The sequence below is a fragment of the Triturus cristatus genome, chromosome 6 (genome assembly GCF_964204655.1).
Source record: "Triturus cristatus chromosome 6, aTriCri1.1, whole genome shotgun sequence".
Lineage (NCBI taxonomy): Eukaryota > Metazoa > Chordata > Amphibia > Caudata > Salamandridae > Triturus > Triturus cristatus.
Genome location: NC_140589.1, coordinates 1,926,187,038 through 1,926,202,934, shown reverse-complemented (window position 1 = coordinate 1,926,202,934; position 15,897 = coordinate 1,926,187,038).

Genomic DNA, 15,897 nt, shown 5'->3' with positions numbered 1-15,897 from the left:
AAAACAGGACAATAATTTAAATGTAAATAATTGATGATCTGCCCAGGAGCTACGTTTCAGTTCACGCACAATCATCAGATATATGGACACACCAAATGGTGATGATTTGTTGGTGGCGGGGAAGCATGTTCTAAAAATGGACTGTTCGAATAATAATTAAGGACACTCATACCTGCATGGTTTTTGTTCGAAATGGGGATCTCTAGTTGGCAGCAGCTGGCGCCGAGGTCCAAATAGGGATCCTTCTTCCTAAGTCAGAGTAAGGGGGCTACACCCTTTGATAAACCCTACTCAACCCTGTTGTAACGTAGCACAAGCAGACAGGCCTATCTCAGAGGCAGTCTGTGAAACATTTAGGACCATACACTATAAAGCAAGGAAGATGCTACAAACGGACACCACAAGCAGTTATAAAAAATAGTTATCTTTATATAGACTGGACACAAGGCTTAAAAGCGCTCAAGGAGCCACAATGCACATAATTACAGATTCACTTCAAACGCAATGAAGGCACTTAAAAAGCGTGTGGAACGAACTTAGTTCAAGGCCGGGGTCTACACGACCAGGTGGTGCACAATGTACCTGAGGTTTAAAGGGGCACGGCACGCAGCCTCACAAGGAAGACGCGGTGATGACAGGCGGAGTCGCAGCGGCCACAGCTCCCAGCTGTAGCGGTCCGTGGCGTGCCCCCTAAGATAATCCTGGGACGGGGCTTAAAGGCGGGCACCCCGCGGCACACGCAGGGCACAGTTCCTCAGCTGCAGCGGCCCACAATAGCGATAGCGATGATTCTCGCAGGACGGCAAATTTGGCCACTCAGCGGCACAGCTCCTCAGCTGCAGCGGCCCACAATAGCGATAGCGATGATTCTCGTAGGACAGCAAATGCGGGCACTCAGCGTCACCAGTCCTCAGCTGCAGCGGCCCACAATAGAGATAACGATTACTTTGGTAACACAGGCAAATGCAGGCTATCAGCATCAACAGCTCCTCAGCTGCGGCGGCCCACAATAGAGATAACGATGACTTTGGTAACACAGGCAAATGCGGGCTCTCAGCATCAACAGCTCCTCAGCTGTGGCGGCCCACAATAGTGATAACGATGACTTTGGTAACACAGGCAAATGCGGGCTCTCAGCGGCAACAAATCCTCAGCTGCGGCGGCCCACAATAGCAATAATGATGACTTTCAGCCAGCGTTCCCTGCAGTAGAACCAGAGGGTCTGGAATTCTCAACAGAGGCCTCACCTGCGAGTAGAACCACCTCAAATAGGAATCCGGACGGCTGATGGATGAAGTCTAATATCCCAGAGACTTCGGCAGGAGGCAAGCTCAAATCAGGCCCTTGGGTAGCTGCTTCAGCAAGAAGGATGGAAGTTTCAGAGTCCTTTCCCTCTAGTTACATGGACAGAGGTTCGTCTTGACATCCAGAAGTAACACCGTGTAGGGGTTTTAGCACCGATATTTATACCTCAAAAGTCTTTGTTCTCAAAAGTCACAAGCCACTGAACCCAGCCAGAACCAGTTTGGTGTGGTCCTGGAGCACTTTATTTACGAGGCTGCATCCTGCCTTTGAGGGAGAAGGGGTCTGCCATCAGACGCCCAGTGGGAGGTGGAGCCATCATTCACCTTGCCAGCCACAACCCTGCTCAGATCAAAGGGTCACCCCTCCCCACACTCCAACTGCAGATCTCTCTATTTAATCCAGGTCGGTCTCAGACTGCCCTGACCCTCCAAAACCAGACAGCCAATACACAACAGCAGAGCACACGGGAAGGCTTAGGCAAGAAAATACCTACTTCCCAAAAGTGGTAGTTTTCAACACAGAATATAAAAATAATCATCACTAAAAGATGCACTTTAATATTTGGAGCTCAGGCATACTAAATTCGACTTTCCTATCATGTTCCTTGGGTCAATTAGGATTATACCAATTCATACAGTCAATTTACAATCGGGAGCATTTGCGCTGTGACACTGAATGGCAGTGTCACAGCGCCCACAGCATTTAACACCAGCAAACACAGAGGAGACAAACGCGAAAAATGGAAGGGAGACCCATCCCAATGGTGCCACGACTAACAGTTTTATATTTCAAATCTGTTCGAAATGGTTTGGCATGTTTATTTACACCAGTATGGGTTATATTGATGCATTTGTTGAGGTGAACAGGGCAGTCAAACACGTAAAACTATTTGCAAAGCATGCTGGTAAATGGAGTATCCCAAGAGAAGGAGTGGGAGGGACAATTATTGTGTAATGAATGTAGTCCTTTCCGTAGTTTAGTATTTGCACTAATGACAGGGGATTAATCACCTGGGTAGAACAAGGAGGGAACTTAAAAGGTCCGATAAATTTGAAACATTTAATGCTGCCATGATCAATTAAGTAGAGACGTGCGGAAGCACATGATGGGAAATTCAAGCGGTATTTAACTATTGGTCTAACTATATTGAGATAGGGCAAAATTCGAGTTCATACGAGTGAAGATAAACACATGTCACGGTAAGTGCTTTGTGATTATCAACCCAAATAACGTAAAACAGGGGTCGCATGGGTAATTATGGGCGCCAAACACTATGACGACTAGGATTTTTAGAAATGTGTGGTGCTTAGGTTGTACTAGCTATCATGTGGAATAGGGACAGTTGGTGTTGGCTAAATGCAGAAAATAAAAGTAGAGCAGTTTTTATATAACTGTGGGTTTAAGGACATGCAGTGTGGTACAGTCCACACGAATTTAGTATTAACGAAGATAGGAAAACAGATACATGTAGTATGAGAAAGTCATTAGGTGTGTTATACATATAACTAAGCTGATGGTTATTATTTATTAATTTTTTTATTATAGATGCCCCTGATGAAGGGAAGTATCCCGAAATGCATTGGGTTTTAAAATAAAGACGTGACAAGTGAAAACGGATCTAGTTTCTGTGTTTTTATGGAGAATTTTGAATTAAAATGGAAATGAGTAAAATGAATCGATTATATATGAATAAATAAGGAGTAAAGCTAAGGAGAAAACAGTGAAAAAAGTGAAGATTAAACAAATAAATTTCGATTTATTGGATTCATTCAGTGAGGAATTTGGCTGTGAAGCTTGAATAGGAATCATACGAGGTTCCTTAGCAATCGTTCAGTTACTCAGCGATAATTGGGCGGGGCGCTAAGAAAGCGAGTACACTGTTACAGATCTGAAACAGGTAAGCATTTTTACATACGAGTACATCGGTGTGCATCTCACTACCTTTGAAATATATTGAAGCTGAAAGAAGGCCTGCCACAGAGTCATGTTATTCATACATTGAGTCATCAGCGTGTTGGCGTTCATGTTGAAGGGAATTCAATGGCTGATGAAGCCTGTTAGACTTGGGGGTCTCTGGTTGGCGCAAGGTTGCCCTTGTGTCAAGCAGGAACCCTCTCCTCTACGTCAGGGCACAGGATAACCCCTTTTGGAATGACCCCTGCTCACCCTCTAGGTGCGTGGCGTGAGCAGCCAAGGCGATTCTTCAGGCGTTGTTAGTTAAGCAATTGTAACCGCACACAGTAAACACATTAATCCCCCCAGAAACGGACACCAGGCTTGGTTATGTGAAAATACGCTCCTTTATGTAAAAATAGGTATATATATATATATGCAGACTTAACACAAGACTAGTAACGTTGTTTCTATGCCACCAGATTATAAAGCAGGCAAACGGTTCCTTAAGCGGATGCTTCTTTTAGTTCTTTACAAATGTCACTTGGGGGATTCCAGTCTTGACTTACTTCAGGCCTACCGCGGCTCACGCATCTGTCGTGGGCGCGCCTGCGCCGTGCACAGCTCCCCCCGGCGGCTCCGGGGCAGCGGGAGGTGAGACGGGCGTGCGGTGCGGTGAGGATTTACGGGGAAATAAGGCGGTGCGGGCCCCGAGCCCGATACTGGAACTCCTTTAGCAACGTTGTGTGGAGAGTCGGCACGGGTCGGTGCGACGCTCAGCTTTGGGAAGTGTTCTTGGGTCCTCAATCAGCGGGTGTGGGCAGGTAGGCAGGCGCGGCCAGCGACCCTTAGCACGGCGGTGCAGGGGGGGTCTCCACAGCGGGGGCGGCGCGGCCTGAGGGGTTCCGAGGATAGCGAAGCGAGGGCACAGGGCACAGGGCACAGTCAGTGCTGCTGGTGACCCGGCGAGGATCACGATCGTCGGACGGATTCCGGCGGGAGGGGTGACAGCGCTTTCAGCGCACTCCAGTGGCAGATGGTGACAGGGGCGCAGGCAACCTAGCCCGGGGACAGAGAGCGGCTCCGGACGGAGCGGGGCTCTCACGGGGTTAAGGCAGGCAAGCTCCTGAGTGTCACGGCCCTAGGAGGGGGCGATGAGGGGCGCAGTCTTTTTCCAGCGGGATGCACACACGGCTCGAATTGGAGGACGAGCAAAAGCACAGAGAACCCACTGGTCCTGGGGTTCAGTTCAGGGGGCAAGCTCAGATCAAGCCCTTGGAGAATGTTCAAGCACAAAGCAGCAAATTCTTTTCAGCAAGTCTTTTCCTCTCCTTTCTCAGCAAGGCAAGCAGCAGGCCAGTCCTTCCAGCGTCTTCTTCTCCTCCTAGTCGGGCAGAGGTTCTTTGTGGTAAACAGGATTCTGATTTGCAAGGAGCAGGGCTCCTACTTTTATACCACATTTCTTTTGTTCTTTCAGGCCAGGGGGGCCTTCGCATAACCGTCCTCAGTCCTGAGCACTTTGTTGGGGGTACTCTGATTTCTGCTTTCACTGTGAGGGGCAGGCACATCAGCCGCTCCACAGGAGGTGGAGCCGGCATTCAGGGGACAAGTACCTTCAGGAGCACCTTGTGGACAGCGCTTTGCCCGTCCTGGGCCAGGTGCAGGCTAAGTCATCAGTTGCTCCCCAGGGGGCGGAGCCAGCATTGTGGTGGTGGAGCATTGCCCTATTCAGAGTCCAAGGGACACCCCCACCTCCCACCAAGGTGTTCTCCTGCCATTCGTTACCTGTCATCCCCCCAGCCCTGTCACTCACATAGCCCAGACAGTCAGATACACGCACAGCAGAGGCGGCTGAAATGATTAAGCGAGTAAATACTGACTTTCTAAAAGTCGTATTTACAAACCCAGGATAGTAAAATAAACTTGGCTACAAGAAGTATTTTATCATTCCGAGTTCAGGCATACGAAACATATCTCTCTACCATGTTCCTCGAGCCTGCTGGGATTATAGGGTGTAATAATTCCAGCAGCTCATCTGGCCTAATGGGAACAGGTAGCCTTGCAATAGTGAACTACTAATATGGCGGTAATTCACTACTAGGACAGGCCACACGACCAGGGCTTGTCCTACCTTACACCTACAACGCACCCTGCCCGCGGGCCTACCATAGGAGTGACTAACATGAGGCTAAGGGAAGGTTCTGGAGGCTGGCAAGTGTGAAAACTTGCCCAGCCGGCGGGAAAGTACGGGACTGCACGCGGGGCCTGCAGTGGCAGACCCAGGACACATTTTACATGGCCGCTGTTGTGGGTGGCGCAACCAGCGCTGCAGCCCACTAGAGGCATTGGCATTCACAAGCCCTGGCACTCCGGGTGCACTTTACTGGGGACTGACAGTGAATCCAATAAACCAATCATGTATATCAATTATGAACACTTTATCTAGGGAGCACTTGCGCTGCGGCACGGATTAGCCGTGGCGCGGCGCCCTGAGCGAACAACACCAGCAAAACAATCGAGGCACACCATAAAAAAGTGGAAGGGGAACTCACGCCAAGGTGCCAGGTCTAACACGTGTCCCCTCCAGCTGAAATGTGGGGAGAACTACCCTTGCCCAGGGGGTTCCTCGTCACTAAGGCGGAAATACCTGGACAGACCGTCAGCGTTGGCGTGATCTGTACCAGGACGGTCTTCCACCGTAAAGTCCATACCCTGTAGGTAGATGGACCACCTCAACAGCTTTGGGTTCTCACCCCTCATTTGCATCAACCATCTGAGGGGCCTGTGGTCCGTCTGAACCTGGAAGTGAGACCCAAAGAAGTAGGGTCTTAGCTTCTTCAGCGCCCAGACCACAGCAAATGCTTCTCGCTCAATTGCACTCCACCTACTTTCCCGTGGAAGTAACCTCCTACTGATGAAGGCTACGGGTTGGTCCCAGCCCTCCTCAGTCATCTGTGAGAGAACAGCACCTACACCATGCTCTGAAGCGTCTGTCTGCACTAGGAATTCCTTGGAGAAGTCAGGGGCCAAGAGCACGGGTGCCGTGCACATGGCAGTCTTCAGGGTGTCAAAAGCTTTCTGACAGGTGTCAGTCCAGATCACTTTCCTGGGCTGCTTCTTGGAAGTCAGCTCTGTCAAGGGGGCAGCAATCGTTCCATAGCCCTTGACAAACCTCCTGTAGTACCCAGTTTGCCCCAGGAAGGCCCTCACTGCGGTCTGTGTCTTGGGGGGTTCCCAAGCCAGGATAGTCTCAATTTTGGGTTGCAAGGGTGCCACCTTGCCACTCCCCACTTGGTGTCCCAAGTACACCACGGAACCCTGCCCGATTGCTTGCCTTGATCGTGAGGCCTGCTCGGCGCAGAGCCATCAACACTTCCCAGAGGTGGCGCAGGTGTTCGGGCCAGGTGGCACTGAACACTGCGATGTCATCCAGGTAGGCGGCACTGAACTCATCCAGCCCAACCAGTACCTGGTTGACCAACCTCTGAAAGGTGGCAGGGGCATTCTTCATTCCAAATGGCATGACCCGGAACTGGAAGTGCCCATCTGGTGTAGAGAATGCTGACCTCTCTTTGGCCCCATCGGTCAAGGCGATCTGCCAGTACCCAGACGTTAAATCAAACGTGCTAAGGAACCGGGCAGCCCCCAGCCGATCAATGAGCTCGTCAGCTCTGGGGATGGGGTGCGCGTCAGTCTTAGTTACTGAATTGAGTCCTCTGTAGTCCACACAGAACCGGAGTTCAGGTGTGGCTCCTGGCGCAGCAGCCTTGGGGACCAAGACCACGGGGCTGGACCAAGGACTGCTGGAGGACTCAACCACCCCTAAAGCAAGCATTTTGGAGACCTCCTCCTTGATGCAAGCTCTGACCCTGTCAGTTACCCTGTAAGCCTTGTGCTTCACAGGTAAGCTGTCTCCTGTGTCCACATCATGGACGCACCAATCTGTGACACCAGGAACCAGGGAGAACCTATCTGGAAACTGCCCCAGCAAGTGGCGGCAATCTTCCTGTTGTTCAGGCGTCCGGGTGGGTGAGAGGTTAACTCCATCCACTGACCCATCTTTCTCAGAGGCTACTAAGAGGTCAGGAAGAGGCTCAGTCTCCTCCTCCATTCCATCATCAGTGGCCAGCAGCATGCCCACTTCGTTCCTCTCTAAGTGGGGCTTAAGGCGGTTAACATGTAGGACCCTCAAAGGGTTCCTGGGAGACTGCATGTCCACCAAGTAGGCGAAAGGACTTTTGCGCTCCACAACCTCAAATGGACCTGTCCACTTATCCTGAAGTGCACAAGGCTCCACTGGGGCCAAGACCCACACCTTTTGTCCAGGTTGAAGCTCTACCAGAGTGGCATTCCGGTCGTACCACCGCTTCATCTCCTCCTGGCTGGCTTCCAGGTTTGCCTCAGCAAGTTGCCTGAAACGCCTAGTCTGGTTTCTGAAGGCCAGCATGTAACTGTATACATTCTGGGGAGGTTTCCTGGGAGATTGCTCCCAGCCTTCCTTTACCAAACTCAGAGGTCCTCTTACCGGGTGACCATACAGAAGCTCAAAGGGGCTGAACCCTAGGGACTTCTGTGGCACCTCTCGGTAAGCAAAGAGCAGGCATGGCAAGAGGACGTCCCACTTACGCCTCATTGGACCGTCTAGGCCCATGATCATGCCTTTGAGGGTTCGGTTGAATCTCTCAACCAACCCATTTCCTTGGGGGTGGTAAGGAGTGGTGAACTTGTAAGTTACCCCACACTCCTTCCACAGGGATTTCATATATGTGGATATGAAATTGGTCCCTCTGTCACTCACCACCTCTAGAGGGAATCCCACTCTGGAGAAAATTCCCATCAGTGCTCATTCCACCACGGGGGCTGTCACTGTCCTCAGAGGGATGACTTCAGGGTACCGGGTGGCATGGTCCACCAAGACCAGGATGAACCTGTTGCCCAGGGCTGTCTTGGGGTCCAGAGGCCCCACAATATCAATACCCACTCGCTGGAATGGCGTACCGACCACGGGGAGCGCTGCAGAGGAGCCTTGTGCTTCCCTCCGCTCTTACCACTTGCCTGGCAAGTCTGACCGGTTCTGCAGTAGGAATCTGAATTCTTGTGCATTTGGGGCCAGTAAAAGTGGGTGACAAGCCTGTCATAGGTCTTGTCCATCCCCAAATGTCCTGCTAAAGGCACATCATGAGCCAGCCCCAGTAGGAAGGTTCTGAACTTCTGGGGTACCACCAGCACACGGGCTGACCCAGGTTCAGCAGCCTTAGGCTCTGAATACAGGAGGTCACTCTCCCAGTACACGTAGTGTGTCTTGGCCTGAACACCATTGGCCTGGTCTGCAGCCTGCTGCCGCATACCCACGAGAGAAGGGCATTCTTTCTGCTCCCTGCAGAATTCCCCCCTGGAGGGACCTCCCTCTTGCTGCCAATGGGTCAGCTCAGGCAGGTCTCCCAGTTCGGCAATCTGTTCCCCGGTAGGCTCCAGAGCATCCCCCTCAGGGTCTGTTTCCTCCTGGGCCGTGGGAACTTCGGGGGCCGGTTTCCCGCGCCTCCTGCGCCTTCTCCCTAAGGCCGGTTCCTGGACCTCTCCCTCAGGCTCCAGGACCCTCTCAACACCCCTACTGGCTGCCATGGACCGGGTGGTCACGCACGCCCAGTCGGGTAGACCCACCATCCTCAGATGCGTGGTCTTCTCCACCTTTTCCCAAGGGGAGCTCTCCAGGTCGTTCCCTAGCAGACAGTCTACAGGCATGTCAGTTCTCACAGCGACTTGTAGAGTACCAGAGACCTCCCCCCACTCAAAGGGAACTTGAGCCATTGGACAACGACTCTCTATGTTGTCAGCATTGACAACCCTACAGTAGGCATTGGGTACAATCTGCTCTTGAGACACCAGGTGTTGCCTCACCGAGGTCACGCTGGCTCCTGTATCTCTAAGAGCCTCAACCTTCTTTCCATTGATGGTCACTACTTGCCCATATTTCTTAGTGTTAGAGGGTAAGTAGGTTTCAGGGACCATCTCACTGTCTCCTAGCGAGACTAGGGTCATATGCGCAGGACCCCCACCCCCCTGGACTGCTACCTCCTCCCTAAAATTAACATTAGCTACTTGCCGGGGTGGAGCACCAGTGGGTGCTGTCTTACCAAACAGGCGACACTTAGGATCAGAGGCAATGTGACCCGGGTCACCACACCTGTAACAATTGAAGGGCCCCTTTGGAACAGGCCTACCTGTCGGGGCCCCGTTCTGCTGCGGGGGTGGGGGAGGCTGAGAACCCTTCTGCTGGTTCCCTTGGGAATTACTTTGGGGGCCTTTTTGGAACCCTTTCTGTTTACCCTTGTCCCCCCCACTCTTCTGCTGGGGACCCTGCCCACCTTTGGCGGAGTCTCCCACTTAACCCTTGTGGACCCTGGTGCTGAGCCAGCGGTCCGCCTCCTCAGCAAGCTTCCTTGGGTTGGACAGCTTGCTATCAATCCGGTGCTGGCGTAGCTCAGGAAAACATTGACTGGACAAGTGCTCCCATGCAATTAAATCAAGCAGCCCTTGATAATCATTCACTTTGCTACCCTTCACTCAACCATCCAGTGCTCTGCAAAAAAAAGTTACATACTCCACATACGTACTCTCAGGGATCTTCTTAGTCTCCCTGAACCTCTGTCTATATAGCTCAGGAGTTAACCCATACCTGGTCATTAAAGCTTCCTTCATATGGGGGTATGAGGCTTGGAGATCTAAGGGTAAATCTAACAGTGTGTCACGCCCTTCAGCAAGGAACCTTCCCCACAACCCCGCTCCCCAGTCTTTCTCAGGGACCCGGAGTGAAGACATGGCCACCTCATAGGCTCTAAACCACTGCCCTATGTCATCCTTTCTAAAATACTCCTTAACTACATCCTTGGGGATGTACACCTTGGACTCTACCTGTACCGGCGGAGTGCTGCCACCAGAAGGAGCGGTGTCCAAACTTTTCGCCTTCAGCTCCATCTCCTTCAATCTTATATCATGATCCATTTGGCGTTGTTGTGCCTCCAAGGCCAACTTCTGCTTTTCCATTTCCATTTGTCCTGCCAACTTTGCCATCTCCATTGCATGCGCCCTGTCTGCTGCCCTGTCTGCCAGCTCCTCTGGTGACAGCACTCTGCTGGGCTCCCCAAGGTTGTCGGGTGGAACGATGTCCCCCGCATTCTGTGGGTCTCTTGACTCCTTCCAGGCTCTCAACGCCTTGGTGTACTGGTTCTTCCACTTGAATCCAGCATGGGGAACTCGGAGTTTTACACTGTAGCCTTTCAATTGCTCTACTGTGTATCCTTCCAGTCCCTCCCAATCCACCTCATCTATTCCAGAAATCACAGAGAGTGCTCTTCCAGCAGGGAGTGAGCCAGGCATGGTTGCAATAATGGCAGATGTCTCAACAAAGTTCGAAAAATGAAAACCTGTGGCTGCGTTACTTGGTCTGCTCTCACTATCTGGTGATTAATAATTCACTGTATGCAAATTACAAATGCAAATCCGAAATCCCAGCCGCTGCCAACAATGTTAGACTTGGGGGTCTCTGGTTGGCGCAAGGTTGCCCTTGTGTCAAGCAGGAACCCTCTCCTCTACGTCAGGGCACAGGATAACCCCTTTTAGAATGACCCTTGCTCACCCTCTAGGTGCATGGCATGAGCAGCCAAGGCGATTCTTCAGGCGTTGTTAGTTAAGCAATTGTAACCACACACAGTAAACACATTAATCCCCCCAGAAACGGACACCAGGCTTGGTTATGTGAAAATACGCTCCTTTATGTAAAAATAGGTATATATATATGCAGACTTAACACAAGACTAGTAACGTTGTTTCTATGCCACCAGATTATAAAGCAGGCAAACGGTTCATTAAGCGGATGCTTCTTTTAGTTCTTTACAAATGTCACTTGGGGGATTCCAGTCTTGACTTACTTCAGGCCTACCGCGGCTCACGCATCTGTCGTGGGCGCGCCTGCGCCGTGCACAGCCCCCCCTGGCGGCTCCGGGGCAGCGGGAGGTGAGACGGGCGTGCGGTGCGGTGAGGATTTACGGGGAAATAAGGCGGTGCGGGCCCCGAGCCCGATACTGGAACTCCTTTAGCAACGTTGTGTGGAGAGTCGGCACGGGTCGGTGCGACGCTCAGCTTTGGGAAGTGTTCTTGGGTCCTCAATCAGCGGGTGTGGGCAGGTAGGCAGGCGCGGCCAGCGACCCTTAGCACGGCGGTGCAGGGGGGGCCTCCACAGCGGGGGCGGCGCGGCCTGAGGGGTTCCGAGGATAGCGAAGCGGGGGCACGGTCAGTGCGGCTGGTGACCCGGCGAGGATTACGATCGTCGGATGGATTCCGGCGGGAGGGGTGACAGCGCTTTCAGCGCACTCCAGTGGCAGGCGGTGACAGGGGCGCAGGCAACCTAGCCCGGGGACAGAGAGTGGCTCCGGACGGAGCGGGGCTCTCACGGGGTTAAGGCAGGCAAGCTCCTGAGTGTCACGGCCCTAGGAGGGGGCGATGAGGGGCGCAGTCTTTTTCCAGCGGGATGCACACACGGCTCGAATTGGAGGACGAGCAAAAGCACAGAGAACCCACTGGTCCTGGGGTTCAGTTCAGGGGGCAAGCTCAGATCAAGCCCTTGGAGAATGTTCAAGCACAAAGCAGCAAAGTCTTTTCAGCAAGTCTTTTCCTCTCCTTTCTCAGCAAGGCAAGCAGCAGGCCAGTCCTTCCAGCGTCGTCTTCTCCTCCTAGTCGGGCAGAGGTTCTTTGTGGTAAACAGGATTCTGATTTGCAAGGAGCAGGGCTCCTACTTTTATACCACATTTCTTTTGTTCTTTCAGGCCAGGGGGGCCTTCGCATAACCGTCCTCAGTCCTGAGCACTTTGTTGGGGGTACTCTGATTTCTGCTTTCACTGTGAGGGGCAGGCACATCAGCCGCTCCACAGGAGGTGGAGCCGGCATTCAGGGGGACAAGTACCTTCAGGAGCACCTTGTGGACAGCGCTTCGCCCGTCCTGGGCCAGGTGCAGGCTGAGTCATCAGTCGCTCCCCAGGGGGCGGAGCCAGCATTGTGGTGGTGGAGCACTGCCCTATTCAGAGTCCAAGGGGCACCCCCACCTCCCACCAAGGTGTTCTCCTGCCATTCGCTACCTGTCATCCCCCCAGCCCTGTCACTCACATAGCCCAGACAGTCAGATACACGCACAGCAGAGGCGGCTGAAATGATTAAGCGAGTAAATACTGACTTTCTAAAAGTCGTATTTACAAACCCAGGATAGTAAAATAAACTTGGCTACAAGAAGTATTTTATCATTCCGAGTTCAGGCATACGAAACATATCTCTCTACCATGTTCCCCGAGCCTGCTAGGATTATAGGGTGTAATAATTCCAGCAGCTCATCTGGCCTAATGGGAACAGGTAGCCTTGCAATAGTGAACTACGAATATGGCGGTAATTCACTACTAGGACAGGCCACACGACCAGGGCTTGTCCTACCTTACACCTACAACGCACCCTGCCCGCGGGCCTACCATAGGGGTGACTAACATGAGACTAAGGGAAGGTTCTGGAGGCTGGCAAGTGTGGGCACTTGCCCAGCCGGCGGGACAGTACGGGACTGCACGCGGGGTCTGCAGTGGCAGACCCAGGACACATTTTACATGGCCGCTGTTGTGGGTGGCGCAACCAGCGCTGCAGCCCACTAGAGGCATTGGCATTCACAAGCCCTGGCACTCCGGGTGCACTTTACTGGGGACTGACAGTGAATCCAATAAACCAATCATGTATATCAATTATGAACACTTTATCTAGGGAGCACTTGCGCTGCGGCACGGATTAGCCGTGGCGCGGCGCCCTGAGCGGACAACACCAGCGAAACAATCGAGGTACACCATAAAAAAGTGGAAGGGGAACTCACGCCAAGGTGCCAGGTCTAACAAAGCCGCAAAGGCAACAGTATGCACTTTTCCCATTGCTGCATCACTCATTCAAGTATGAGGATAGACAGAACAACGATGGTGGCAGTTAATGCCTCGCACAACGGTTTAGCCCTGCCAAAAGGTTTTCCACTCAAGTACTCCTACAAGTTAGATGCACAGAACATCTGTATGCTCAGATTCCAGGAGTGGGGGATAGAGTAGTACCAAACAATGCTCACAGATTAGGACTGATACTAGCTGCACATGAGGGTCTGGGTTCTGCTCACACAAAGATTACTGCCACAGTTTCATTACTGAAGCAGTGCTATTGGTGGCCAGGTCTATCAAAACAGACTAAGGACTTTGTCTTTCAATGAAACATCCGCCAGCAGATGAAAGGCTCCCCCGTAGCACTTCCAGCACAGCCATCTCTATTCATCAAAGACCAGCTTTTGACTTTTGTTTATTTGGACCACTGCGGTCCCCTACAATCGGATGGGGATTACAAGTATATCTTGGAGGCAGTGGATGCATGCTCCAGATCCCTGGGGGTTTGGCCACCGCGCTTGGCTGACGCTTTAACTATTATAAAAGATTTGTGAGTCTTTATCGGGACATACGCAATTGGCACACTACATTTTGACCAGAGACCAGTGTTTAGCTCCCGGGCTTACAAAGAAGCTATGGAAAGTTTGGATGTGGCCTTGTGGAACTCCTCCCTCTATCATCCTGAGGGAAATTTGGTAGTTGAGAGGAAAAACCATGACTCAAAGCAATCTTTAACAGCAAGGGTATACGCTCAGGTAGCAATTAGGTCAATCACCTATATGGGGTCCAGAGAGCACTTAACAACATGCTAAGAAAATCTCTAGGGGGCGTACACCTTATGAACTCTTGTTTGGTGTGAGAATGTGGGTACCAGACCTCGATATTGTCAGCAAAGTGGCGGCAGAAACACCATTGACATCAATGAACTTTTGGCTGTTTTACAGGAAATCAATGAATTACGGGCTTTACGGATCAACGGCCAAGTAAAATGCACCGCTACTGGGGAAGTGAAGGTAGTTCCGGCAAGACCAGTCTGGGGCCCAAAGATTGGGGACCTGATCAGAGAAAAAATAGGGACAAAAAAGAATTTGGGCCATCCTACCTGTACCTGTCCTGGCTGCCGAAGGCACTCGAACTGTACTTCTTCCACTTCTTGCCGGCCGCTGAGACAAAAGGTTTGTCTCCATTGATCTGAGCAAACCACACTATGTGACCGATTCTCAACAGTACACCATGTTGGCTCCTGGGTAGCTGCTGCACTCCTCTCACTACCGTACAGGAAGTTTTGATGGAAGCTTTAATAACAAATAAAGACTCAACTCTCCAAAGAGAAGCTGTACACAGCAATGAAATGCTACTTCTCCCTGTTGAGACAACTACTACTGTTCAATCAATGAGTACAGAAATTTTAAATCGACAACTTGATGACGTCTATGTGAATATGCCACAGATTGAGTCATCTCCTGGTTCTACCAAACTTGCTGAGCTGCCATGAATAGATCGAACGGCGTCTGGCTACTTTGTGCATTATTACAACTTCTCATCGGACACAGGTGAACCTGAATTGCCAACACTGCCGCTTCCTTTCATAGTACAACTTTTTACTCTCTATCATTCGCTGAAAAAGACTTACTTTGTTGTTCCATAGATACATTTCTGGATTACAATTAGATTACTTTTCCTGGTTCTCTGGATTGGTTAGGTAACTGTCTTGTTCCTACTTCTGAATGGACACTATCTCCCAGAACGCTCTGCAGTACAACTTGTGAACTTGGTTCTAAAACCACATGCATCATCACACCGTCAACTGAGGGACCTGTCCCTGGTGAACATTACAGCACCTCCAGTTCCTGAAGGAAATGTTTGGAATAGGTTATCATGTGATGTGTATGGTCCAACTGAGCGTTTGCAAATTCCATATTTGTTCAAACTTTCTTTAAATGATCCCATCACCTCTAGTACTTTCTCTGATGATTGGGACTTTGAAACTGTGCACAATTTGCTTTCAGATCTAGAGCAATCAGCTGCATTTTCTAATGGTGAATTGTATGATGCTACATCTAATTTTTGCGACATGTTCTGTTATCAACATTATATTCACCATTTTCTACACAAAGCTGGTATCCCACGGGCTGTTTATAATTATACTCAATGGGAACATCGCCTAACACTGCTGAAAGGCAGTTCAAAGACATTTGCACAAAAGTTAGCTTTTTGGGGGGTTTTGACACACCATGTATTATTATAGGCTAGAACCTACACCTGCAAAGAAAAATCTGCTAACCAACACCAAGCTGACATACTCTGCTTCCTTTATTTCCCAACTGTCTATACAGGGTTTCGACTTTTGGAAAGACACAATAGACACAAAATCTGTCAGGGTACAAAAAGATTAGCAGGTTAAGGGAACTGGGTCCTTATTTAGAGCATGCTTCATACCTCATCAAATACTTTCCCTGTACAAAACAGTGCAACAAACTTCTTGGCTTGGTGTAGCAAAATTGAAGAACTTAAACACACCGCGTATTCCCGCATTTTCATGCTTCGTGAATTGGCAGTACTTACACTACAGTGAGGATAGACTAGATACCATGATACGTAATGGTTCTTTCAATTCATCAGACCCCAAATGGAAGAGATGGTTGGTTTGGCCTGTGGACACAAACATGTGTCAATCTAGATTCTTGGGTAACACCAAAGGATTTAGGATCAATAGGCCTGATCAATGACATGTGCAGACATAACACTTGAG